This window comes from Lissotriton helveticus, chromosome 3_1, assembly GCF_964261635.1.
Source record: "Lissotriton helveticus chromosome 3_1, aLisHel1.1, whole genome shotgun sequence".
In the NCBI taxonomy this organism is placed as follows: domain Eukaryota; kingdom Metazoa; phylum Chordata; class Amphibia; order Caudata; family Salamandridae; genus Lissotriton; species Lissotriton helveticus.
In genome coordinates, this window is record NC_136061.1 from 746,355,878 (window position 1) to 746,383,540 (window position 27,663).

The window sequence follows — 27,663 nt, forward strand, 5'->3', positions numbered from 1 at the left end:
GGGAGTGCAAATATTGCCACGATATGCATTCCACTGAGACCAAACCCTATTCTATTGCCTAGGTCTTCCCCTGGCCAGATACACCGTTTTCTCCCTGAACATGCACCAGTCCATGCCCTCCTTCCATACCGAGACCGTGGGCGACCTCTGGGAACCCCACAGCTGTGCGATGTCTCTCTTAGCTATCATGTTACCGAGGGTCGCCCAGCGGATCTGAGCCACAGTATAATCATTCGGTTCCCATACATTCAGGAGGCAGCGCGAGCTTCAGGGAGCAAAGACACTCCTGTAACTCGGTCCATCATCGCATGCACTCGCGTCCAAAACGTCGCCACCGCCGAACATTCCCAGAGAATATGGAGGAAAGTTCCAGGCATGCCGCAACCACGCTTAGACAACCCATCCAGAGAGTAGCCCATTCGCACCAGACCCGGACCAGTAACATAGATACGGTGAAGGATCTTAAGTTGGACGAATCGGAGACAGGCAGGAATGGCAACCTCCTTTAAGTTTGGTTTTTTTTGGTCTCCAACCCGATTATGATATTAATAGCAACATATCACAGTTTATTTTTTATGTAATAGTGATCGCCCGAAGAGAGATCTGTAAAGAGTGGAAGTCTGCGCTTCCCCCGACATTCGCAGATTTCCTTAAAAACATCATGGCGGTGAGTAAATTGGATATTTTATGTGGTGGAGAGGAGTCTGCTAAATTATGGTCAGCCTTGAATGCCTGGTGTGAGAAATAGTCCAATGATTATGCCAGAGGTTTTGTGGACTCGTCCTTTCTCTGTAGCAAGTATCAACACGAGAGGAAGTTGGACGAGTAATAACCTTACCTCTGGGCAATCTTCATCGGCTATCCACAAACAAGAGGGCTGGTAACGTGAGTTTGTGTCAGTGGCCTGAAGAGCGCCTATTTAGAGCAATTATCTACTGGTGGCATATATGAGGACAAAAAAAAAAAAAAAAAAAAAAAAAAAAAAAAAAAGGAATGGCAACCTCCTTGGGGGATGACAATGCAGATTGCCAGTCTTCGTCATCTAATTCCAACCCATCCCCGGTCCAGACCGCTCTGAGACACACAAGTAAATCAGCACGATTGTTGATCAATTTTTTATAAATCAATGAAATCGTGCTGTCAGGGACATAACCGTCTAATATACTGTCCTCGAGAGGGGAGGACTCGGGGACATCAGTGCCCACAGTGAAAACCGACAACAAAGCATGGCGCACTTGAACGTATCTGAAAAATTCTGTGTCTCCGAGCTCATATTCAGTCCGCAGCTCCTCGTAGGGTTTGACATTACCCTTGGACCAGAGGTCACCCACTCTACTGATGCCAATCATGTCCCATTTTTCAAACCCTTTCGTTCTCCACAAACAACCCAATCTTTCAGAGAGCACGAGTCAATCTATCACCCCATCCCAAAGCAACATTTGCATCATGCCAAATACGCACAACAATCTTAGTGGGCCCAGTTAATGTCCTACCAATACTCCTTGAATAAAGCGCCCTAGAGAAGGTCCCGCCCGGTAAAAGGTGTTTATCCATATCAAAGGCCGGCGAGGGACCCGGTGAGTAAGTAGCATGATTAATCGCACTCAGTTGAGAGGCCCAATAGTAACGCTTAATGTCGGGGAGAGCAATGCCTCCGTCGTACCAGGGAAGCGTGAGCTTGGGAAGAGCAATACGAGCACGTCCGTCCCAAAACAAACGACGCTGTAGGCTCTCCACCTCCCGAAAAAATACGGAGGGAATAGGGTCAAAGGAGTTTTGCAAAGCGTACAAAAATCTCGGCAGCGACATCATTTTAAACAAAGCTGCACGCCCTAGTGGTGACAATGGCAACCGACGCCAGCGCGAGACATCAAGTTTCAGTCGTTGAAGCCGGGGAAGTAAGTTGCGAGCGAACCACAGGATCCAGGGAGATATAAATCCCCAAATACTTGAATCCTGACTCGGAGAGCTGGATCGGGAATCTGCGAGGCAGCGCGGGGAACCCTCCTGCCAATACATAAACACAGGATTTCGTCCAGTTAATAACGAGTCCTGAGTTCTTCCCAAATGAAGTCAAAACATCGAAGAGCACATTCAGGGATTTCTGGGGGGATGTGAGGTATAAAAGAATGTCATCCGCATATAACGAAATACGGTCTTCGAAGTCAGGAGTCCATCTGATACCCTTTATCGAGGGTTCCCAACGGAGCCACGCAGCTAGTGGTTCGAGCGCAAGGGCAAAAAGTAAGGGAGACAGCAGGCAACCCTGCCGAGTACCTCGTCCAAGAGTGAAAACGCCAGATGCCTTCCCATTGACCACCACCTGAGCCAAGGGTTTCTCATAAAGAAGTTTCACCCATGCGATGAATGCAGGGCCGAAACCAAATTTGGCGAGGGCCGCCCAGAGATAAGTCCATTCAATAGTATCAAAGGCCATAGTGGCATCCAAGGAAGCCAAAATGGCCGGCTCACAGAGGGTCGCGGTTCTCGCGAGAACTCCATGTTGTCGTCAGAGGTTAAGGGCAGTATTGCGATGCGGGATAAAAACCGGATTGCTCCGGATGGATCAAGTCACCGATCACCTTAACCAAGCGGTTAGCCAACAATTTGGGTAAAATTTTGGGTTCGGCGTTTAAAAGGGAGATGGGCCTATAAGAGGCGCAACGGTCTCGCGGCTTACCCTCCTTGTGTATTACCACGATGGAGGCCAGCCGTTGATTAACAGGGAGGGAACCACACTCCAGCGCCTCAAGGAACATCTCCCTCAAATAGGGCGCCATTTTGTCAGGTCGTAATTTGTACAACTCAATAGGCAAGCCATTAGGGCCCATAGCCTTGCCAGAGCGAAGGGAGCGGATGGCAACTGCTATCTCGTCTGTCGAAAGCGGTGCGTCCATAAACTCCATATCCACATCATAGAGACAGGGCAATGCAATGTCACGCAGTAACAAATGAGAATCCTCCTCATCCCTATCACAAACTGGAGAATACAAAGTACGAAAATGATCCACAAAACAATCAATGATACCAGTCGGGTCAGTCACACATACTCCATCCGACCTTTCAATCATAGGAACCACACGGCTCGCTCTTTCTTTCTTATCCAGCCAAGCAGGCAGTTTACCAGCCTTGCCACCCACATCATACAGTCTACCCTGTTGCTCTCTGTTCATAACCTTAGCAGCGTCGGTCACCAGGGCTTTATAGTCAGATTGTTTCAAGCTGAGAGAGTGAAGTTTAGCACGGGTGACACCTGCCTCGAGGGCACTCTCGAGCACAGTTATTTCAGCTTCAATGCGGACCAGTTCCTCACATTTAGCCTTCTTGACGCCAGTGATTAACGACAATGAATGTCCACGTATGACAGTCTTAAAAGCCTCCCACAATGACACAGATGAGGAAACAGATCCCACATTATCGAGGAAATAATGATCAATGGATTTTATCAGCTCCGAGCGAATTTTAGGATTCCGGAGATACCAAGGGTTGATAGGAGCGATTCTACCCACGCTGCGCACTCCAGCTTCCACACAGAGCCACAAGGGGGAATGATCTGAAATGCCCCTGGGGAAGTGCCGAATTTCCCTGATGGAGCAGGACTGGGCCTCCGGCATTAAGAAATAATCAAGCCTGGAGAGGCTCCCATGGACACTGAATGGAAGGTAAATTGTAACTGTACGGCGTGCATCAACCTCCAAATATCCACCAGTCCGAAAGTATCTAAAAACCCACTCATCCATGATTGAGAGTTGGCCAAATCTCTGGGAGGGTAGCGATCCAAAGTACCAGAGACAACAGAGTTAAAGTCCCCACCCAAGATGAGGAGACCTTCAGGAAGCCCCAGAACCACCCTTGCAACTTCAGCAAAAGTGAGTCTGTAGGCCAGGGGGGACATAAATAGAGAGTATAGAGAGCGTCTTTACCTCCCATCTACCTGTGAGCGCGACATAGCGCCCCCTATCATCAAGTATTACATCATCAATCTCAAAGGGAAGGGAAGCTCGGACCAGAATACCCACCCCCCTAGAGCCTGAAGTGAATCCGGAATGAGCAACCAAGCGGTACACTCGTCTATTCATGGCGTGGCACACATTACCAATTAAATGTGTCTCTTGCAGGAGGATGAAATCAGGAGCCTGGGGTCTCAAAAACTGCAGCACAACCCCTCGTTTTATCCTGTCCCCCAACCCGTTGACATTCCAAGACAACAGTCTCAACTCACTACCCCCCATTCCCGAGAAGACTACAGAGCACACTCCACACAGAACACATTGCTCGAAATAAGAAAGAATACAATGCGATGCCTTGCGAAAATGAACAAACAAACAAACACGTCCCCACCACCCCCAACAGGAACCCGTTACAACTCCCCCCACCCTGCACCCCTGCGTGAAACTCAATAGCCACCCCAACTTGCAGTGTGCCTGTCGCCCAGCCATTAAACTAATCTAAACAAAGAAACCCAGGAGGAGGAAAGAACCCTGATTCACCCCCCCCCGCCACCCCGGCTCAATATAACAAGACAAAAGAAGACCAAAATATTAAACTCAGCTGAAATACTAATGAAAAGTTCAGACATCAGGAACCACAGTGTCACTCCTGATCCGGGAAGCCGCACTCCACACCACCAGGGTGCTCGGACCGATCGTCCCTTTTAGGTAAAGAGTCAAGCCAGTCACTGACACTCTCCGGGCGATCGAAGAAAATCGTACGATCCTCATATTCGATACGAGTCTAGTTGGGAACAGCATGGCATACTTGAGACCCAAGTCGCGCAACCTCCGCTTAACACCCTGGAAACCCATTCTCTGTCTTTGGACCAACTGGGAAAGTCAGGGTAGAAGGAGACAGATGTGTTCTCAAACTTAACTGGGCCGCTCACCCGAGAGGCCTGCAGGATAGCGTCTCTATCACGAAAGTGAAATAGTCTTGCGATGATAGGCCTTGGTGGGGCACCTACTTTCGGTTTTCCCCCCGTAATTCGATGCGCTCTCTCAACGACGAAGAATTTGCTGAGCCCGGAAGGGGCAAGATGATTCAAAACAAGATCTTCCACCAGGAGATCGACGGAAGCGTATTCATGGTTCTCAGGAACTCCAATAATGCGTACATTATTACGCCGTGCCCTATTTTCAAAACCTCGAGCCGGTGTGCCATCAAGTCGTTCGAGGCACGTAGATTGCCGACTTCAGTCTGTATGTCGGAGACGTCAGTGGTCAGGCTGGAGGTCTTCAAATCCAGGGACTTGACCCTCTCATTTGTTTTCGCCAGGTCCGCTCTGATCAAAGTAACGTCGATGGCCACCGTATCGATCTTTGATGCAAGGGCCTCGTATTGCTGACCCATCGAAGCCTGCACGCCGGCGATAGTGCTCATAACATCATGAAGGGAAAGTTGAGAAGAAGCGGCAGATTCAGCACTCGAATCCTCAGGAGTGCGGCCGGTACCACCGGGTGACCCCTTAGGAAGGGTATAACGGTCCATAACATTAGTTTGAATCTGTCCCCCTCGGAGAGGTGTTTTAGTCTTGCGCTTTTCAGGGTCAGGTCTGGTGGCCATATTGAATAAGGTGCCCCGAAGGGGCCCGCGAGACCTGGTGAAAATGGCTGGTGATGGAGAGGCCAAAAGTCAATAAAAGTGAGTCGAGGTGAGATAAATGCCAGGGAGATCGAAGGCAAAAAGCTCACAGAGGAAACACTTAGGGAAAGGGCAAGCCAAGCCGGACCAAGGATGGATCTGAGTCGTTCTCCAATCGAACGTGGCCCGGAGTAGGAAAACGAAACTGAAACTTGGGAGGAGGCCGCCTGGGGGAGATCCCTCCGGCCGATGTTGTTCAACTACTCCACGGCTTGCTGGCGAACCGAGCCCCCGGCCAAGTCCCGGGGCAGGCTGCAGAAGTTAAAGTCGATGTAGCAGCGGTTCCCGACGTCCGAATGAAATTTTTAAAAGAATATTGAGATCAGCCAAAGCACATCTTCAAAAGCCCATCTGCGAAATCAGGATAGATGTCAGGATAGTTGCGAAGGGCGGCGAGGGTCCCGGGAGCTCTGTGCTCACGCGACCATCTTGGATGCCCGCGAAGCTCCTCCTCGCAAATGTAATTCTTGTACTTTTATTACAAGCCCAGTTCATTAGTGACGTTGGATTTGTAATAAATATTTCGTAAAAGGTGCTTTTAGAAAGGTGTAATACAAAAGGTATGCAGTTCCTGGGGGAAGGAAAGGAATGGACGATCTAGGTCAGGAAAACTGAGACAACAGATTAGGGGATCTGATTGCGAAGAAGCAAAAGCTCTCCTACGGCCATGTGGGTGTCATGCTTCATCATTGGGCAGCTCCTCGTTGGACTGGAGCTGCAATGCCCAACAGGCCCCTCCAGGGGGCTCTTTGCCAGAGGTCTTTTGAGCCAGAGATGCAGATGTCAGGTGTAGGGTGGAGGTGATCTAGGTGTAGATTGGCGTAATGTGAATTTGTGGTTTTAAAAATAGCTAAGTGATACCCAATTAAATGTAATATCTGGGTTCTCTTGTTATGATTATAAGGCAATGGGTGGCTGAATGTGGAAGTAATGGTCCTATCCAACTCATAAAATATTGTGTGGGTGGGACAACATGTTTATTGCCTCGAGGGGCATCAGTGGTCCTTGCTTCACTCCTGCAGACTCCTTGGATACTCATGTTAGCGGATTGGCTCTGACAAAGGTCATAGGTTTGACCTCCTGTTCAAGCTACTCAGACATAAAAAGCAACAAGAGGCCTATCCTGCTCATGTTTATGTTGGATTTGTCCAAGAGTGTCCTACACACTTTGTCACCATTCAGACAGAAATCTCACCAAAAAGAATTAATTCCTTCAATAATAAGCTAGAGACAAAAATAACCCCATCGTATCCACCCCTCCTACAATAGTTTCTGAACTATCATCATCCTCACTTCTTCACCTAAGCATTATCCTCTCCTGTTATATTTCCATTACACGTTCTTCTCCTCACTTATCCAAACCCTACGTAATGACCTTCACCCCTACATATGTCTATTGTCTTTTCATACACTGCTAAACAGACTCCCACTTCTTCCTTTATCAACCCCTGCTCTAAACCTATTTTGCATACTCCCTCTACCTCCTCCCATATACTTATATTTCAATACATAACTTACTCTATTACTTTTGGAATGCAAATCCGCCTTTCCTCATACTAGCACCTACCACATTTGCATATAAATACTCTACTAACCAAACCCTGTCGCTCCATCTACCCTCCACCTAGCATTGTCTTTCAATCCAGTGGTTTCAATCCCCCATCCTCTCCTTCTCCCCCATTGAACTTCTCCTACTTTCATCCTATCTTCAGCTGTATTCCCTTGTCTCATTCCAATACTTAAAATCATACAATCACAGCTGACATCTCGCTGCATGCAGGAAAACAGAAAAATGCAGTCCTCTTTAATTCCAGTGATGGAACTCTAAAGTTTTGGGCCTGATTTAGAACTTGGCAGAGGGGTTACTCTGTCACAATGGTGACAGGTATCCCGTCCGCTGAAATTTAAATCCCATAGGATATAATGGGATTTATATTTTGGCAGATGTGATATCCGTCACTTTTGTGACAGAGTAACCTGTCTGCAAAGATCTAAATCAGGCCATTTATGTCATGATCGCAGGGACCCACTAGCACCATAAAGCCTGACCCTCCTAGAGTGGCATCCTTCACCTTTGGGTTTCCCAACTAGCAACGGGAAGCAACATGGGGCTCTCTAACTGGTATGCTTTTTACTAACAAGAGTGAGATATTTCAAAAAGTAAGAAACCCTTGTGTATTGAAATTGTGTGTAAGGAGTAGGTCTGCGTGCTTATATCAAGCTTAATAATGCCCTTCCACTAACAAAATTATAAATGGTGAGTGGGTTTGACTCTCAGACCCTATTTATGTTTATAGTCAACATGTTTAATCTTTCTTCCTATTTAAACACTCAGCAGGACCTATTCTTCACTATCACTCTACAAAGGATAGAGTGGCCAAATGGTCTTGTGTTGAATTATCACTGCTCCTATAGACCAATGAAATTCACATTATATGTTTGGATATGCGAACATTGTAATAATTCAAAGTGCTTTCAACACATATTTACTATATGTATATGCATCATACTTAAGTGATTATCACTAAAAGAATCCCAAATCAAAGAATCCTAATTAAATGTTGGTACCATCGGAGATGGTGTAAAGTTTACATTATGTCAAACATCAATCTATAGGTGTTTGTGTTTTTTTTTAATAAAACTATCTTTCAAATCAATTAAGGGGTTGCTTTAATGCCAATGAAAGAAGCGCTTTTTAGGAAGAGATCAGGGAAAAGGTAAGGAAAAAAGTAAGGGTAGATCATGAGGTCACAATCCAAATCAGAAAATATGTACAAAAGACTTACGATGCCTAAAATGGAATTGGGACAGAGCCCCGTTTGGTACGGTCTGGAGACTACAGTATAGTTGTATACCTGTCTTACTAATGGCAATATTTGCCTCTCATCATCTTAATGACGCTCATAAAATACACCAAAGAGATTAGGGAAGCCTTGGATCGGGGAGGCAAGGCCGCCCTAATTATGCTTGATCTGTCTGCGGCCTTTGATACGGTCCATCGTGATCGTTGATGGACTGTTTGAGAGTGTGCGGGGTCCAGGATAAAACGTGGAAGCTTTTGAAATCCTTCTTATCTGACAGATTACAAATCGTGTCATTGGGCAAATTCTACTCCAAACCTTTTTCCCTGCCTTGTGGAACCCCACACTTTTTAATGTGTATGTACCGTCTCTGGCGTCACTGATCAAGTCCTTTGGCTTTTGCCTTACCTCGTATGCAGATGACACACACATTCTTATGCCTCTGCTGCCAGGACAAGAATTGGGAATAGGCAAACAGTTCCATGACTGTATGGAAGCGGTTGGGAGGTGGATGTCACAAAATTACCTGAAGTTCAATTCGGACAAAACGGAGGTCACCCTTTTTTGGAAACGTTGCCAACTTCTGGACCCAAAATTGGTGGCCAGATACTCGGGGTACTTCTCCTATACCCACCAGGAAAATAAAAAACTTAGGAGTCATCATGGATGATAAGCTTAACTTTGGTGACCAAGTTAATGCAGTGGCATCTGCCACTTCGTACACCCTCAGAATGATTTAGAAAACACTGCCTTTTTTGCTAACCGACAGTTGGCAGATAGTGGTTACAGCACTCATCCTGTCAAGGCTGGACTATTGTAACAGTCTCTACTTGAATATTCAAGAACGTTTTCTGAACAAACTTCAACTGTTGAAAATGCGGGCCCCAGACTGCTTACTGGCACTTCCAAATGTGCACCAATTTCCATGGAAATCAAAAGAATTCACTGGCTAGAGGTTAGGAATCGGGTGCATTTTAAATCTCTCTTCACCTACAAGGCTCTACAAGGAACAGGACCTGAACATCTGAAGCAACAGTTTCAGTGGTATAGGCCCAAAAACCTCTTTGCTCTCTTGGAGCCAAATTGGTGACAGTACCACCCACAAAAAACCATGTAGGGAGTAGGAAGCTTTGTTGCCTGCACTGCAAAGGCCTTCCTGTCCATCTGAGGAATGCCACCGACCTTCTGACATTGAGGAAAGGATTAAAAACCTGGCTCTTTGACATGTAAATTTATCTATAAGGCTCATTGCTCAGAGGACAGTCGCTAGCGCCAGGGCACCCTTGGGTAACCGCTGTGCTTTAGAAATGTCTATAACATAACATAACGTGAGAACTATCCTGTTATCTAGATTGCACATGATGTGATTCTATTTAACTTCTTTTATTAAACATCTTTATTCAATTAAATGGTATGTCCCCAAACCACCATCAAAAGGCAAAATTATTGGTCAGGGTGTCTTAGAAGCATCGTGCCTGTGAAATAAATTACCCAAAACTAGCATGGATTTTCAGGACCATGACTGCATCAATTCAAAAGTAGCACAATCCTAAACTCTTTGTGAATGACTACTACTTCATTGCAAAGATCCCCAGATCACCCATGATGGATGTATGACGTTACAACGCATACTTTTACATCGCATGCCTTTACAACGTGGTTTTTACATCGCATACCTTTACAACGCATAGCGCTTTGGGGTGCTGGATAGTGAATAGTTTAATTTACTATTCCAACTCCAGTCCCCGTGGACACTAGGGAAGGTGTTGGACAGTAAATTAAACGTATTCCCTATCCTAGAGCGCCCCCCAGCGCAATGCGTTGTAATGGTTTGCGTTGTAAAAGTTGCGTCGTAAAGGCACTGCGTGGTAAAAGTTGCGCTGTAAAGGATGTTTCCCCCCATGATCAAGGATATAAACCTTAGAAACACTGCTGCCAATCTGACAAGAGCCATCATCTGCCAGTTGTTGGCGACTGAAATGCCGCCAAGTGAACTGAAAACCTCTTTCATGAAACTACCAATTCTAGCAAATGTGTCCTTGATCCTACCGATCCTTCTATTGACTGATATTTATCTTGGGAAAATTGATCAAAAGATCTGCTTTCTATCCAATCTCAACATAGAAGAAAATCATAATTTCCCATACTATCAAAATGGATTATGCACTGGTCACAGTACTGAAGCAAATTCTGCATCAGAAGATATCAAAACTGCAGTTAACTCATATGGAGTAGCATTTCCCCTCCTTCTTGCCCTTTCATCTACTTTTACAATGAATCATCACCCATTTTGTTACTGAGACTTCACAACCCAGGGGTTCAATGAATTGCCCTTCAGTCGATTGAACCTAGCTCAATAGTAGATCTCTCATCATCCCATGTCCTCCCTTCTACCGGGTAACATTTAAACCAATAGTTGGGGCACCTCAATTTTGGATCAATCAACCTCTCTTGTTCATTGTTTATGTTTGCCTTCTATGTGAGCTCATCTCCCTTATTTAGATTCAACTGCTACAATTATGTTGATGACACACACAAAGATGATACTAAAGCTTGAAAATACATCCAATATTGACTCCTGTACCATGGAACAATGTGTATAATCAATTTACAAATGCATAATAGTGAAGTGGCTCAGGATTAATACCCAAAAAGACAAGATATTAGCATGTAAAAACGGACCAACTATCACCTTCAACCATTTAGCAACACAAACTAGGGTCACCACACTCCAACTTGGCAGAAGTAACGAATTTGTATGAGATTTTGTGAACTCCTATTTCCCACTTATAACTGCAGTTAACCTGTCTTTACATGATGATTATCATACCTTGGCTTACCTCAAAATGTTCAAGCGACCATTGCCTTAGTGCTTTCTCACAGTGGTTATTCAAGTGTTCTTTACCTTGGAAATCTACTGAGAATTCAGAATATAGCTATCAGTACTTACTGATCCCAGCTTATATCACTTCAGGCATATTGTGTTGATTAACCTTGACATAATGAACACAGTGTATCTGTCTGCTGTTGTTGTTTCTTTTTTGTATTATGACCATACCTGTTTATATATTAGACACAACAATTCTACAATTAGCTACAATTAGCTGGTTCACAAAAAGTAGGAGAAGTATGGACAAAGATTTCCACTACTGCTGGAATCTATTTTTCCTTCTCTTTTCTATTCCGAAAACATTCCCAGGCAGCTGCTTCATGCACAGGTTTCTAGATGCACTCCTTTCTATATAGGTTCCATTCTCAGATACAGAGTTCTTCAGAGCAGAGAATGCTGCACAGTGGGAATAGAATGTTCTGTTCAAATACATTTCTTCTCCACTGGGAAAATATTTTGCCTGATTGAGAAAGCCCTTTCCCTATTCCCCATGCAAATCTGGCGGTTATAATTTCCCTTTCCTACATTGGAAATGAATTTATGCTAGCTCTGTGCTAAAATATATTTACAACCCTTCCCAGGGTGGGGAGGAGTTAGATCAGACACGTTTCTTGGTGTTTCTAAGCTTCCAAGTCATTGGAATGCCTACTTCCCAAAGTTTGAGTGGATCTTCAAACCCATGGCATAGATCTCCATCCCTGCAAATGGGTCTTCTACTGCCAGGAGTCCCTTTGTGAACATCTGTTTGGTCTAACATACATTTATGACGTAATTTACCTTTGTGTATCTGGTTGATTGTGTGTGTCTACTTTTTTGTTCATTTTTGAGACTTGGCCTCAGGGGCACCAGGTCTCACTTGAACAAAGCTGTTCCTACACTGGATCATTTAATTGTCTTTACAATTATTGTTTATTCGTATTACTGATGCATGGATTCCTCCCTTTAGTTCTGATTTCATCAATGCACTAGCCTACTTGAGGAATGATTTTCTTACACTACCAGAAGTGAGGGCTCTGGTGGTACATTCTTTTTAATATCATTCCTTATCATTCTGTCTTACATGCTTTCTATTCTTGATTCTTGTTCACCAGGGTAAATCCTTTCTGTGAAGACCTTTATAGTGCACTATCTGTTTGTTGTCTGCTTCTACCTTATGTCAAGCGCACAAAACAAAGCGCACAAAACAAAGAAAGTATAAACAGTAAGTCGCTTAACCCCTAATACAAATCCTTTCTTTCTTTTCATTTCGTTCTTAAATCTTATAAAAGCCTAGTTTTCCTCAAAGCATTTAAATATATAAAGTGCATACCTAATTCAAAATAAATAATACAGAATGATATTTACACTTATACGGTGCATACATAAATTATTGTGGCATTAACGTGCTTACGTTTATCAGAACCAATGAAAGTTATAGTTTACCAATTACTACTGCAGTTCAATTCCAATTCTTTCATATTCTATTCAGTTTAACCTTGATTGTGCACTATCCGTTTGTTGTTTGCTTCTATCTGGTTATATTATATGATGATTCATTCTTTATAGTGTTTCCCCCCCTCTCTCTCTATCTCTTCTCAATTCTTCTTTTGATCTTCATTTATAACAACCGCTCTTTAGCATATAAAGGGGGGCATGCTGGATCTAGTTTTTTTATCCTCAAGCTAGCTTCCTTTTACTCAATTATTGGAAACTATTTGCTTGCCACCTTCAAAGCATTCATTTATCAATTAATTTCTTTACTTTGCCATTAATTGGAAACACTCTACATCGACTTTCTGCATTTACTTTTATCAGTGTAACGAGTGGCAAGCTTCTCATATGATCATTGAAACAGCCATCTCTGATAGTCTTCCATCTCTCACTAACTTTGCCTGTCTCACTCTGTGTTGGCCCTGCTGTTAATACTTTATATATAGCTATCTCTATTTTACGCCTGATTTGGATGCACTCTGCCGTGTTCAAACTCAGAAGCCTACATGCAAAACACCCAAGCCTTGGCTTACTCTAGTACTTACTTCCCAGGACTCATAACTCTATAAAACCAAATGCCAATGGTTCAAGCATAAGTCTCCACTACTTTTTAAATCTTTCTTCACTGTCGTGTTTATTGTCCTCGGTAGTTCACAATAGCTAAAGAGTTCTTCTTTCTTTCTATTCTAAAAAAAATACCTCCTATTGTCTTTTACTTATGTTAGACTTCTCAGTAGCCACCTTCTGATCCTTCTCTTTCCCCAAAACTCTGCTGATTTTTAGGTCTCGCGCTTAGCCTTACACTGTGCAGCATTGTTCGTGCACCAAGAGTCCTTTTGACAGGGTTTCAGAAATGGACCCTGGAATTGCACACGCTCGTGCGTGTGTTTTTACTTCTGTGGCCTGCTATTGGCCTTTCCCTGCGTGTTCTTTTTAGGGCTCGGGCCTATGCCACCACGAAGTGGGGGGCGGAGCTTCCGAGCTCTTATGTATAAAAAAAAAAAAAGAATTCTGAAAGGGGTCCAGGCTGGCACATTCTTTACTGCGCGCAGCCGTTTTTATGGCATGTGCCTAGTGATTCGTTTTCGCTGTGGTGTCTATTTAGTAGCCTTGACGTGATAGGCTATATTTACTTTTCGGCCGTCATTTATTTCAGTTTCATGGCATAAAGTGTGCGGTTACGTGCACGGCAGACTTATTAATCTTAATTAGGAGCTGTCAGAGTGCCCGTGTAATGCAATGCAGATGGTGGGAGCGCGTTCACCATTGTAGGAGCTGTCAGAGCGCCGCGTTCACGGCGGAGATAATTGAAAGAATTTTCCTGTAGTTTCAAGGGCAGTCACAGTACTTTTTAAGAAACACGCGCAGAAGAATACATAAATCCTCAATTACCAGCTGTCCGAGGTGCCGGTAATTGAAGGCAGATGGTGCTGGGAGCGTGTGCACTGCTGTGTTTTTTCCCTTCAGCTCTGTGCGCGCATGAACAGCCGGCCAGCAATGTAGAGAATCACATGCATCAGATCTAGTTTTCACACCATCACACACACACACACGCACACGCACACACGTACACACACGCACACACACACACACACACACACACACACACACACACACACCTTTGCACAATGGTGCCTGCTTGTGCATCATGGAGCAGTGCAGTGGGAGAATGCAGAAACAGGCCTTTTTTAGTAAATACAGCTCGCCAATATTTCTCTCTCAATTAAACCACGCACACAGAAACATTGATTGCTGGGATCAGTTGCGCTAACATTTAGTAAAGTTGCCCTTTACTTTCCACTTTTTTTCAAGTTTCTTACCTAAAATATTCATCACCCCTGGTCCATTTTTTAGATCACCAGAACTCTCCATCTTTATCCTTTACCCCTTCTCCCCCACCCCCAGTGGTCATCCATATTGTTACTTCTTCTAAGCTTACTTAGTATGTAATAAGCAGTTTATAAGGAGACAATCACATCACATGGGGCTCTAAGGCTGGTACACTGACATAGAAGGGAGGCTCACACTAACATCAGAAAACTGACACAAGAGTAGAGTAGTGAGTAAAGTAGTGAGTGCAGAGTAGTGAGTAGTGAGTAGAGTAGTGAGTAGAAAGTAGTGAGTAGAGTAGTGAGTAGAGTAGTGGGTGGAGAGTAGTGAGTAGTGAGTAGTGAGTAGTGAGTAGTGAGTAGTGAGTAGAGTAGTGAGTAGTGAGTAGTGAGTAGAGTAGGGAGTAGTGAGTAGAGTAGTGAGTAAAGTAGTGAGTGCAGAGTAGTGAGTAGAGTAGTGAGTGGAGAGTAGTGAGTAGAGTAGTGAGTAGTGAGCAGAGTAGTGAGTAGTGAGTGCAGAGTAGTGAGCAGAGTAGTGAGTAGTGAGTGCAGAGTAGTGAGTAGTGAGTAGTGAGTAGAGTAGTGAGTAATGAGTAGAGTAGTGAGTAGAGTAGTGAGTAGAGTAGTGAGTAGAGTAGTGAGTAGAGTAGTGAGTAGAGTAGTGAGTAGTGAGTAGAGTAGTGAGTAGAGTAGTGAGTAGTGAGTAGTGAGTAGAGTAGTGAGTAGAGTAGTGAGTAGAGTAGTGAGTAGAGTAGTGAGTAGAGTAGTGAGTAGTGAGTAGAGTAGTGAGTAGTGAGTAGAGTAGTGAGTAGAGTAGTGAGTAGTGAGTAGAGTAGTGAGTGCGGAGTAGTGAGTAGAGTAGTGAGTAGTGAGTAGAGTAGTGAGTAGAGTAGTGAGGTGAGTAGAGTAGTGAGTAAAGTAGTGAGTGCAGAGTAGTGAGTAGTGAGCAGAGTAGTGAGTAGTGAGTAGAGTAGTGAGTAGATTAGTGAGTAGTGAGTAGAGTAGTGAGTAGTGAGTAGAGTAGTGAGTAGTGAGTAGGGAGTAGAGTAGTGAGTAATGAGTAGAGTAGTGAGTGCAGAGTAGCGAGTAGTGAGTAGAGTAGTGAGTAGAATAGTGAGTAGTGAGTGCAGAGTAGTGAGTAGTGAGTAGTGAGTAGAGTAGTGAGTAGAGTAGTGAGTAGAGTAGTGAGTAAAGTAGTGAGTAGTGAGTGCAGAGTAGTGAGTAGTGAGTAGAGTAGTGAGTAGTGAGTAGAGTAGTGAGTAGTGAGTAGTGAGTGCAGAGTAGTGAGTAGTGAATAGAGTAGTGAGTAGAGTAGTGAGTAGTGAGTAGAGTAGTGAGTAGAGTAGTGAGTAGTGAGTAGAGTAGTGAGTAGAGTAGTGAGTAGAGTAGTGAGTAGTGAGTGCAGAGTAGTGAGTAGTGAGCAGAGTAGTGAGTAGTGAGTGCAGAGTAGTGAGTAGTGAGTAGAGTAGTGAGTAATGAGTAGAGTAATGAGTAGAGTAGTGAGTAGAGTAGTGAGTAGAGTAGTGAGTAGAGTAGTGAGTAGTGAGTAGTGAGTAGAGTAGTGAGTAGAGTAGTGAGTAGTGAGTAGAGTAGTGAGTAGTGAGTAGAGTAGTGAGTAGTGAGTGCAGAGTAGTGAGTAGAGTAGTGAGTAGAGTAGTGAGTAGTGATTGCAGAGTAGTGAGTAGTGAGTAGTGAGTAGAGTAGTGAGTAGAGTAGTGAGTAGAGTAGTGAGTAAAGTAGTGAGTAGTGAGTGCAGAGTAGTGAGTAGAGTAGTGAGTAGAGTAGTGAGTAGTGAGTAGAGTAGTGAGTAGTGAGTAGTGAGTGCAGAGTAGTGAGTAGTGAATAGAGTAGTGAGTAGAGTAGTGAGTAGTGAGTAGAGTAGTGAGTGGAGAGTAGTGAGTAGAGTAGTGAGTAGTGAGCAGAGTAGTTAGTAGTGAGTGCAGAGTAGTGAGTAGTGAGCAGAGTAGTGAGTAGTGAGTGCAGAGTAGTGAGTAGTGAGTAGAGTAGTGAGTAATGAGTAGAGTAGTGAGTAGAGTAGTGAGTAGAGTAGTGAGTAGAGTAGTGAGTAGTGAGTAGAGTAGTGAGTAGAGTAGTGAGTAGAGTAGAGAGTAGTGAGTAGAGTAGTGAGTAGAATAATGAGTAGTGAGTAGAGTAGTGAGTAGTGAGTGCAGAGTAGTGAGTAGTGAGTAGAGTAGTGAGTAGAGTAGTGAGTAGAGTAGTCAGTAGTGAGTGCAGAGTAGTGAGTAGTGAGTAGAGTAGTGAGTAGTGAGTAGAGTAGTGAGTAGTGAGTAGAGTAGTGAGTAGAGTAGTGAGGTGAGTAGAGTAGAGTAGTGAGTAAAGTAGTTAGTACAGAGTAGTGAGTAGAGAAGTGAGTAGTGAGTAGTGAGTAGAGTAGTGAGTAGAGTAGTGAGTAGTGAGTGCAGAGTAGTGAGTAGAGTAGAGTAGAGTAGTGAGGTGAGTAGTGAGTGCAGAGTAGTGAGTAGAGTAGTCAGTAGTGAGTAGAGTAGTGAGTAGAGTAGTGAGGTGAGTAGAGTAGAGTAGTGAGTAAAGTAATGAGTGCAGAGTAGTGAGTAGAGAAGTGAGTAGTGAGTAGAGTAGTGAGTAGTGAGTAGAGTAGTGAGTAGTGAGTAGTGAGTAGAGTAGTGAGTGGAGAGTAGTGAGTAGTGAGTAGAGTAGTAAGTAGTGAGCAGAGTAGTGAGTAGTGAGTGCAGAGTAGTGAGTAGTGAGTAGAGTAGTGAGTAGTGAGTAGAGTAGTGAGTAGAGTAGTGAGTAGTAAGTAGAGTAGTGTCAGTCAGTCAAATTATCTTTATTCGATTATTAAAAATCATAAAAGAACGAGCATGAGTACATAACAATTCATCAGCACAAATACAAGCCAAAATTTATATAATTAACATGCTTAAAAGGTATATATTAAAAAACCAATTTAAAAACACAGTATAGACACAAAATACATTAAAATGATTAAGCATTAGAAAAAATTAAAAATTACTAAGAAAAGGGACCCTCAGGGAGGACAAAAAGTAATTTTTGAATTAAAAATAGAGAACAATATTCAGTGATCATTGAAGTGACTAGCTCTAATGCGGTTCTTATTTATCCGCGCTGCAGCAACTAAAAAGTTAGCCACATGGAAAGCTACTTTAGCATTAGGAAGGAGTTGCAAAAATATCATGGCAGGTTTAACCTGAATAAAACCTTGATTACGCAGGATTGGGAACAAGTATTTTTTCCTAATATCATTATAATGTTCACAGAACATAATAAAGTGTGTAGTGTCCTGAATAGAAAAGTGGTCACAATCACATGGATCGGCAACACCAGGTCTACTCCAGATTTTATAGTTACCTAGAACAAGATGGATCAAATCCAAACGAAATCTCGTTAAGAGGAAACGATGGTATGAATTAGTTACCAGGAAGAGATATGGTTCTAATCCTGGTCCAGATTTCAACATACTATGTTTCCTTACCGTGGGTTTGCTTAACTCTATAGCTTCCCTTTCTAAGACATATAACTCGTTCAAGGTATTTTTTACAGTTTTAAGGTCATCTTGAGTTATTAAGTCTGGAGAAGAAAAAAGCTCAGGCCGGCCGGCAAGAGTCAGCTGTGTTTGTACAAATTTGATCCACGGAATGTGTAAAGCTCTGTCCAGGGCTAAAACATCTTTTAAGATAATATGATTTAGTGAAAGCTCCTGGTTGAGCCAGGTCTTCATCCATCCTGTAACAGGGGCTAATTTTAAGGAGTCCGTGATATAGCCCAAACCTAGCTCTGCGTGCAATATGAAGGTGAATGTCGATTGGGGGACTGAAAGCAGAGATCTCAGGAATTTATTTTCTGCTTTCTGAATTTTAACATGGCTCGTATACCCCCAAATAGCAGAGCCATACAGGCAATGGACACACATTTTGCCTTGTAGACTTTAATGATGCTTTCCATGGGGCGGGCACCTAGTTTCTTAACGAAACCAAGCAACCCTGCGGCCGCTCTAGCGACAGCGTTGCTTTTAACGGAGTGCTGTGGGCCCCAAGTGCCCTTTTCATCAAAGGTCACGCCTAGGTATGGGAAAGATGAAACTCTCCTAACCTCTTTCCCTGTGCAATAAAAAGTTTTAGACTTTTTTTTTTCTGCCTGCCGCTCCTGCAATCATCACGTGGGATTTTTCTGTATTAGTTTTCATGTCCAAAGAGGTCATGAAATCTCCAAAGGATGACAGGAGTTTGTTTAAAGCCACTCCTGAGCGTGCTAATAAAACTGCATCGTCCGCGTAAAGGAGGACAGGTATCTTTGTCTCCCCTGCACGTGGAATGTCAATGTGGGATGCAGCCATAACTTTCTCGAGGTCATTTATGTAAAGTGTAAAGAGGAGCGGGGCAAGGATACATCCTTGCCTAACCCCCCTCTCTGATTTGAAATGACAGGTGCATCTTCCTTCCATAGTCACTCTGACCGATGTCTTAAGCTCTCTATGTAGTTCTGATAGATAGTTGACCAAAGGGGGGTCAATGCCCATAGCCAGTAGGATCCTCCACAGCTTACCCCTGTTAACCAGGTCAAAGGCTGAGGAGAGATCCATAAAAGCCATGTACAAAGAACCCCCCTTAGCAACCACGTATTTATTTAAAATTAGTTCCAGGTTTAGACATTGATCTATCTAATGTACCCCTTTTAGCTCTGAAACCATATTGTACATTTGATAAAATGCCCTTCCCCTCTATCAGCTGGGTCAATCTGGCTAAAAGGACTCTACCTAAGATTTTAACGCTTGAATCTATAAGAGATATGGGCCTATAGCAAGCCGGGTCTGTCCTTTGTCCTTTTTTAAAAATAGGTACTATGGTGGACTTTGTCCAACTGACAGGAAAGATAAGGTCCCTAGTGACGTTAAAAATATTAGTCAGGATCTTGGAACTAAATACTGGGGCGCTTTTATAAAAATCTGCTGGGACTCCATCGGGCCCCGGTGCCTTTCTGCAGAGTGTATCATCAATAGCCTTCCTAACCTCCTCAAGAGTGAAGGGAGGGATTGTAGCAGTCGATGATTGCAAAGATTGCATATCGCAGTCTGAAGGAATATCAGGGTGACTATAAATTTTACTAAAATGTGTCACCCATTGATCATCTGGTATAATACAATCTGCTCTCTGGTTATCTTTACCGATAAAATATGGGTGATTTATTATTGCCCAAAATTTAGCGCTATCTCGTTGTGTTTCAGGCAGTAATAATTCACTCCACACATCGTTTTTTATCTCAGATTTCCTAAGCCTGATAGCCTGGTTATATTGCTTCCTCAGCAAAGCTATCTGAGCTTTATCTCTTGGGTTATTTTTTAAAGCCTTTAAGAGAATAGAATGAGCCTTAGAGCATCCAGAATTAAACCATCTGGGCCCCCTGGTCCTATCAGTCTTTATCTTTACAGTCAGATCTAAATTGACTTGACGACAGATGGCGTCAAAGGCCGCGATCAAATTAGGGCCGGGGTTCTTTATATCCAAACAAATTGCGACCTCCCCTTCTACCTTTGCCAAGGTTCCCTGCAGAAAGGCCATAGGGGTCACTTGATCCCATTTTAATCTTCGATTCTGGTCTTTTAGGACCAGATTTGTCGCACATAAAGTGTCAGCCTTTCTTTTTTCCAAGACTCCTTGTGATAAAATCTCTAAGATCACCGGATTGTGATCACTAAAAACGGTAGTCTCTACCCTATAATTAATAACTTCAGGTAAGAGACTTGATGATAAAAAGACATAATCTATAATTGTACCCGTGCTATTGCCTACAAATGTCGGTGCCCTCGGGCCTATAGGGCAACAAGACGACTCATACAAGTTAAAAGTAGCTAGAATCGATTCCAGCGTCTGTCCACGTGATGTGTGTTCAAAGTGTGGAGGGGCAGAATGGAAAAAGAGATCCTCTTGTCCCAGATAACAAGGCTCTTGGCAGGGATGAATATTAAAGTCTCCCATAAGGATCATCTCATACCCATATGAACAATTCTCACTGTGATTAGACATGAATTCCTCTAGGATTAACAAATGCTCGTTAACAGTTTGACTGACAGGTGAATTATAGAAATTAACTAAAACTATGGGAGAGGAATTTGGCAGAGTTAATTCTACTGCTAAACAGTTAGGTGAATTAAAAGTAATGTGTTTTGGCTTTCCTTTAAAGTCCAGTGAAATATAAGTAGCCAGACCCCCCTTTGCCCTTCCTGCCTTACTAGGATCCGCAGGGATAGAAAAATGGGAAAAACCATCCAAAACCAAGTTGTCTGATGTTTCCCATGTTTCTTGAAAAGCAAGAACATCATAAGAACTAATTATATCCAGCCAGTGCTTATTATTTATTTTTGCTCTAAGGCCAGCGATGTTCCAAGTCATAATTTTGCAAACTCTTGTTCCTGCGGAACTCTGTACTAATAAACTAGAGGCAGGATAGAGGGTGTCACCTCTATTTTCGTATCTCGGGGAAAGTCAATCGTTATGATCCAAGGAGGATAGTGGAGCATAGCGATTGAACAATTGGAGGGGTTGTACAATCGGATTAAAATGTGCTGGGTAACGGTGATAACCTGCTGTATTTTGTCTTGATTCCTGATCCCATCTAAAATTCAAATCCCAATTGCTATCCCTCTTCGGGGCTGGGGTTCTTGGATAAGTAACATTCTGCTGTTCTCCGTAGAAAAACTTTAAAGTCAGGGGAACAACAGTACCCCGTCTGCGTTGGGGAGGAAAAATATTATCAAGAATATTGGGAAGAACATCATTTGAGGAGAAACTCACTGCCACACAGTCCCCTTTAAATTTTTTTGGTCGGTTTCCCAGCCAGGGGACTCTAGTTGCTGACTTAATAACACTAGCTAAGTGGCGCTTACCCCCTGGTGCAAAACGTGTATTACTTGTCAACCAGTGTAAAGCCTTACTACTAAGAGAAGTAGGGTTTTCCACAGCTCCCTCTTCCAATAGGGGCACATTAGCTAAGACTAAAACCACGGGTGTCGCTTCTTCCAAAAATTGCAAAGAGTCTGATGAGTGGGTTTGTGCTGAAGTAATATTTTCCTTAGATGTTATGTCTATGGGAATGTTAGTTAACTGGGGACCCTCTCTATCGACAACAAGTGACGGTAGTTCTAATAATGGTATGTCCCTTGATGGACGATTTGACACAATTTCCGTAACAACATCCCCAACAACATTTCCAGCGACATTTCCCTCTGTATTTTCGCTTAGATGTGTAATAAGCGTGGTAATGTTTTCTATTCCATCAGCAACCCCCTTATGAAAACCTCCCAACTTCTTAACTTCTGTTTGCAACTTATCAATTTTGGACATTAGCGGTTTAATGAGGGTGTTAATTTTTGTCTCGAGGAAATCTGTAATTTTTTCATAAAAAGCATCCTCAAGAGACAATCGTGATATACCGTCCTCATCACTATGTACTTGTTTGGCCTTCGGGGTAGTAACCCTCTTCCGTTTGGCACCAGAACGAAGCCCTGCTCTCTTTGGTGGATTTTTGGTGCAAAGTCTTCGTGGCCTAGGGCCATAATTTGTAGGTGACTGCTCGTCCAAACGTGTGAAAGACTGTTTTTCTAAATCAAGTACTAAACCCGTGTCCATAGTTCCTTCGGCTTCCTCGCAAAATAATACATCCTCAGGTACTGAAGTAGCGTCAATAGATGTGTCAATCAAGCTTTGGGGGATAGGCCCGCTACAGATCTCCCCAGATGGCTCTTCTTGCAAGATAATGTCATCAATCAAGGAGTATGTAGGGGGTGACAGGCATCTCATGTCAGGGGATTGACTCAACCCTAAAGATTCTCTTCTCTGCACATTAATTTTCTTAACAGTTTGCACCAAATAGTTATTAATAGTATTGGTTTGAACCTCTTCTGTTTTTTTAGGCATTGTTAGCGCTCAATACGCAAGACCAATATTTACACAAAAAATAAGAAGAAGTATAAACGGTAGGTCTTACTTACAAGTAGACTACAGCTAGCGTTTCAACAGTATTAGCGTTTCCGGCCCTGCCCCTGCCTCTTCCTGCCGATGAGGGCCGTAGAGGGCCCGCCCTTTGCCCGGGCTTCGCCCCGGGCGTCCCGCTCGCGTCCCGCGACGCGGGTCTCCTCGTCCTTTATCTGTCCCTGTGCGCTCTTCCGGCGCGTCCCGCGTCACTCACGCGCCACCGCAAGGCCTGCCGGGAGTTGAAGTCCTCCCGGAGCGGCGGCGCGGTTACCAATGCCCTTTGATGACTCTCGGCGGTGGCGGCTTGGGCGTCGATTACAGGCGAGTGCTGTGCTGTGCGTGGCCAGGAATGACTCTCGGCGGTGGCGGCAGGTAAGTGGCTCTCCCCCCGCTCTGCCGGTCTCCTCGTCCTTTATCTGTCCCTGTGCGCTCTTCCGGCGCGTCCCGCGTCACTCACGCGCCACCGCAAGGCCTGCCGGGAGTTGAAGTCCTCCTGGAGCGGCGGCGCGGTTACCAATGCCCTTTGATGACTCTCGGCGGTGGCGGCTTGGGCGTCGATTACAGGCGAGTGCTGTGCTGTGCGTGGCCAGGAATGACTCTCGGCGGTGGCGGCAGGTAAGTGGCTCTCCCCCCGCTCTGCCGGTCTCCTCGTCCTTTATCTGTCCCTGTGCGCTCTTCCGGCGCGTCCCGCGTCACTCACGCGCCACCGCAAGGCCTGCCGGGAGTTGAAGTCCTCCCGGAGCGGCGGCGCGATACCAATGCCCTTTGATGACTCTCGGCGGTGGCGGCTTGGGCGTCGATTACAGGCGAGTGCTGTGCTGTGCGTGGCCAGGAATGACTCTCGGCGGTGGCGGCAGGTAAGTGGCTAGTAGAGTAGTGAGTAGTGAGTAGAGTAGTGAGTAGTGAGTAGAGTAGTGAGTAGAGTAGTGAGTAGTGAGTAGAGTAGTGAGTAGAGTAGTGAGTAGAGTAGTGAGTAGTAAGTGCAGAGTAGTGAGTAGTGAGTAGAGTAGTGAGTAGAGTAGTGAGTAGAGTAGTGAGTAGAGTAGTGAGTAGAGTAGTGAGTAGTGAGTGCAGAGTAGTGAGTAGTGAGTAGAGTAGTGAGTAGTGAGTAGAGTAGTGAGTAGAGTAGTGAGTAGTGAGTAGAGTAGTGAGTAGTGAGTGCAGAGTAGTGAGTAGTGAGTAGAGTAGTGAGTAGAGTAGTGAGTAGAGTAGTGAGTAGAGTAGTGAGTAGTGAGTGCAGAGTAGTGAGTAGTGAGTAGAGTAGTGAATAGTGAGTAGAGTAGTGAGTAGTGAGTAGAGTAGTGAGTAGAGTAGTGAGGTGAGTAGAGTAGAGTAGTGAGTAAAGTAGTGAGTGCAGAGTAGGGAGTAGAGAAGTGAGTAGTGAGTAGTGAGTAGAGTAGTGAGTAGTGAGTAGTGAGTAGAGTAGTGAGTAGTGAGTAGAGTAGTGAGTAGTGAGTAGAGTAGTGAGTAGAAAGTAGAGTAGTGAGTAGTGAGGTGAGTGGAGAGTAGTGAGTAGTGAGTAGAGTAGTGAGTGCAGAGTAGTGATTAGTGAGTGCAGAGTAGTGAGTAGTGAGTAGAGTAGTGAGTAGAGTAGTGAGTAGAGTAGTGAGTAGAGTATTAGAGTAGTGAGTAGAGTAGTGAGTAGAGTATTAGAGTAGTGAGTAGAGTAGTGAGTAGAGTAGTGAGTAGAGTAGTGAGTAGAGTAGTGAGTAGAGTAGTGAGTAGTGAGTAGAGTAGTGAGTAGAGTAGTGAGTAGTGAGTGCAGAGTAGTGAGTGCAGAGTAGTGAGTAGAGTAGTGAGTAGAGTAGAGTAGAGTAGTGAGTAGGACATCACAGGCAGCAGCTGTGCAAGCTTCTTACACTCACAAGGAGACCACAGGCAGCTGAGGTGCAAGCTTCTCACACTCACAAGAAGCACATCACAGGCAGTAACGGTGCAATATTCTCACACTCACAAGGAGATCACTGGCAGTACACACCACATGAACACACTCCATAACACATAGCAACAATACATTGGCATTTACAATGCCATTAGCTCAAACTCAAATAAATCCGAGCCCGATTGCATTTCTAATGCTTGTTTAAAATAGCATACAATAGGCCAGAGGCAGGCGCATAGCTCTGCCCCTGGCCTATTGGTGTCTATTACACCCATTTCCTGCCATACGGTTTCAATTATCGTGCCCAGACACGGGCGCGATAATTGAAAGCATATGGGCGCGCGCGCACCACTCGCGCCTTTGTTTTTTTCCAAACGTGATCGCTTTCGGTTTCGCGATCAAGCTTTCAGATAGCCAAGCTATATTCACTTTATACATTAATCAGTGCAGCATCGCTCCGGTGGAAAGCAGGAAAACATCGGACAGTGAAGTTGCAGAACACTCGCTGCATTCATGGCCAGAAGCGAAGCCTTTCGATTCACGGTTTGTGACCCTTTGCCATGAAAGGACACAGCATGTAAACAGAGGGGCTGCTGCGCAGTGAGAAAATAGGTAGAGTGGATTGAACCAGCGTCAGTATGTTCAGGGCGACGCTACAGTTACTGGGTCTGATTTATTTTCAGCGCTCACTGAAATCTCGAAACTGTGATAAAGTGATTTTCCCCACTACAGCGGGATTTCGTCCCAGCAGAACAGGACAATCGCATCAAAGTACCCCGCTCACGCTCAGCTATGTGGCAGCTTGCACGATCGGGTTTAAAAGAAAGCAGCCATAAACACAAAAAATCGATGAACAAGAAAAAGCTTTTAGATTTAATTGAGACACGCAACCGAGAAGTAAGTTTACCGTAACAACCTGGAGGAGAGACAGCACGCTTCCACCCCTCCCTGTTTTGCGAACTTTTGCTTTTTCAGTGCGGGCCGGCTTTGAGGGACGTCTGGCAGTGTAACCCGAAGATCTGGTCACAGGAATCTCAAAGTTTTAAGTTAGGAGCCCTGTAGAGTGAGCCTTCGGTTCCTCTGCTCTCACAGTCGGGATCTCTGGCGCCCCTGCTGCCACCATGTCAGTATGATTCAGAAAAGGGGGTGGTGATGAACAGAGTGTCTGAATTAAGCAGACCACTCTTACCCAGTCCAAAGATCAGGGCTTGATCCATCACCGTTATTTAGCTCACTGCCCCGTCCCAGCTCAGAACCTGGCTATATGCAAATTAGTCTGTCCCTGGCCCAGTGCATCATGGGAACAGGGCAGACCAAACTACCAAGCCAATTGTTCACCAGAAAGGAGACAAGCTACCGGGGACCGGTTTCTGGCATTTCAGCCTCGTCGGCCCGGCTTGCTTGAATCCTGATGGAGCAGTGAGCAAGGGACTCATGTCTGAGTATACCCTGCCACACCTATAGTGGCCAAAAACGATTCAGAAAAGGGGGTGGTGATGAACACTTGTTGTTAAATACCATGTCAGTATAACTTCTTGGAGATCTCGGTTCCTTCTCTTGCTTGCGGGCAGATGTACAGTAAGCAGTGCGAGAGTGCGTTTGATTTTGAGACTCTTAAACAGATGTGCTAAAGAAGGCATTTACATGATTAGGAACAGGAGGAAAATAACCACAGCACTAACATAATTATAGAGCTAGCTACATCTAATAAACCGTGTAACCGCCCTGTGTTTGAACCAGACTAGGGGGTAAATCAAACAGAAGTTTATACTTTCAGAAGGCTCAGAAGTCACAAAGAACGTTTCACGGTTGTGGAACAGAAACCCTCTTAGCATCAGGTCAATACTTACAGTAATGCATTATTGATATCTGAAGTGGTAACGCTCTATGACGCCATGTGCAACGTTCTTTAATTCTAATGGTGTAATGACAAATACTTTTTTATTGTTATGTTTTCTAATATATAGCGCTAGGAGGTTCGGGCAGCACTGCTTCACAAACCGGTCTGTTTTGAAAATTTTGCCGATTACATCTTTAGTAAAGGTTGTACGTGCTCTCAGTGAGTATTACAATCCACAATATGCTGGCTCCACACACATTATGCAAAACTGCTAACAATAGGGTGCTTCGGGGATTATGTTAGCCTAGTGTGAATCACAGCAGGAATCTGCTGACTGGTGCAGAGCCCAGTTCGCCAGTCACTAGTGATGCCTCCTGGATTCAGCCTTGAACTCCGGGCGGTTTTCAGACGCGGTTTGAAGATCAGGTGATTCAATTTGCCTCTTGGGACTGGTTATTAGTATCCAATGGTACCTATAAGTTTCATTTACTATTTCTTTTTCATTGAAAAAACTTTTTTTTTTTTTTACTGTTGAGCCCATATAGACCAGTGCCTCAGAACACACTCCTCTCACTTGAATCCAGTAGAAACCATTTACAACTGGCCAGATGGTAATTGCACAAGGCTTTTGGTGGTGTGTTTTGTGTTAATAACTCTGCATTACTGTCTGGTGGTTTAAGTGCGAGCAGCATCCCCAGAGTTCAGCACGTTAAGCGAAGCCATTACATTTACTATTAGAAACAGGATTCTACTGATAAAGTGACTAGTTATCACTGGTTTGAGTGTACAGTTCCATATCGATGCACACAGTCGAGGCACTTTCAGAGCGCCCGATAACGTGGGCGCTCCCCCTTAGACTGTACACCTTGAGAGCACAGTGCCATGCAGGCCCGCGCTGTCAGTCTAGGCGCTTTAAGCTGACAGCCTCCAGGGCTTGGCCTGTACCTAAGGCTGGGGGCACCTGCCCTCCCTCCTCGGGCGGAGGCGGGCTGACAGCTCATAGGGATATGAATGCCCTTCCAGCTCCGCGAGAGCACCCTCTCAGCACATTAATAATACCACTGTGACGCCTGTGCGGCGATGGGTTGCCCTGTCCTCCATCTTTGGCCCAGCCTCCATGCCCAAGCTCCTAGTCCTGAAGCGGGCTCCCCCGATCCTACGATTCAGAAAAGGGGATGGTGATGAACAGAGTGTCTGAATTAAGCAGACCACTCTTACCCAGTCCAAAGATCAGGGCTTGATCCATCACCGTTATTTAGCTCACTGCCCCATCCCAGCTCAGAACCTGGCTATATGCAAATTAGTCTGTCCCTGGCCCAGTGCATCATGGGAACAGGGCAGACCAAA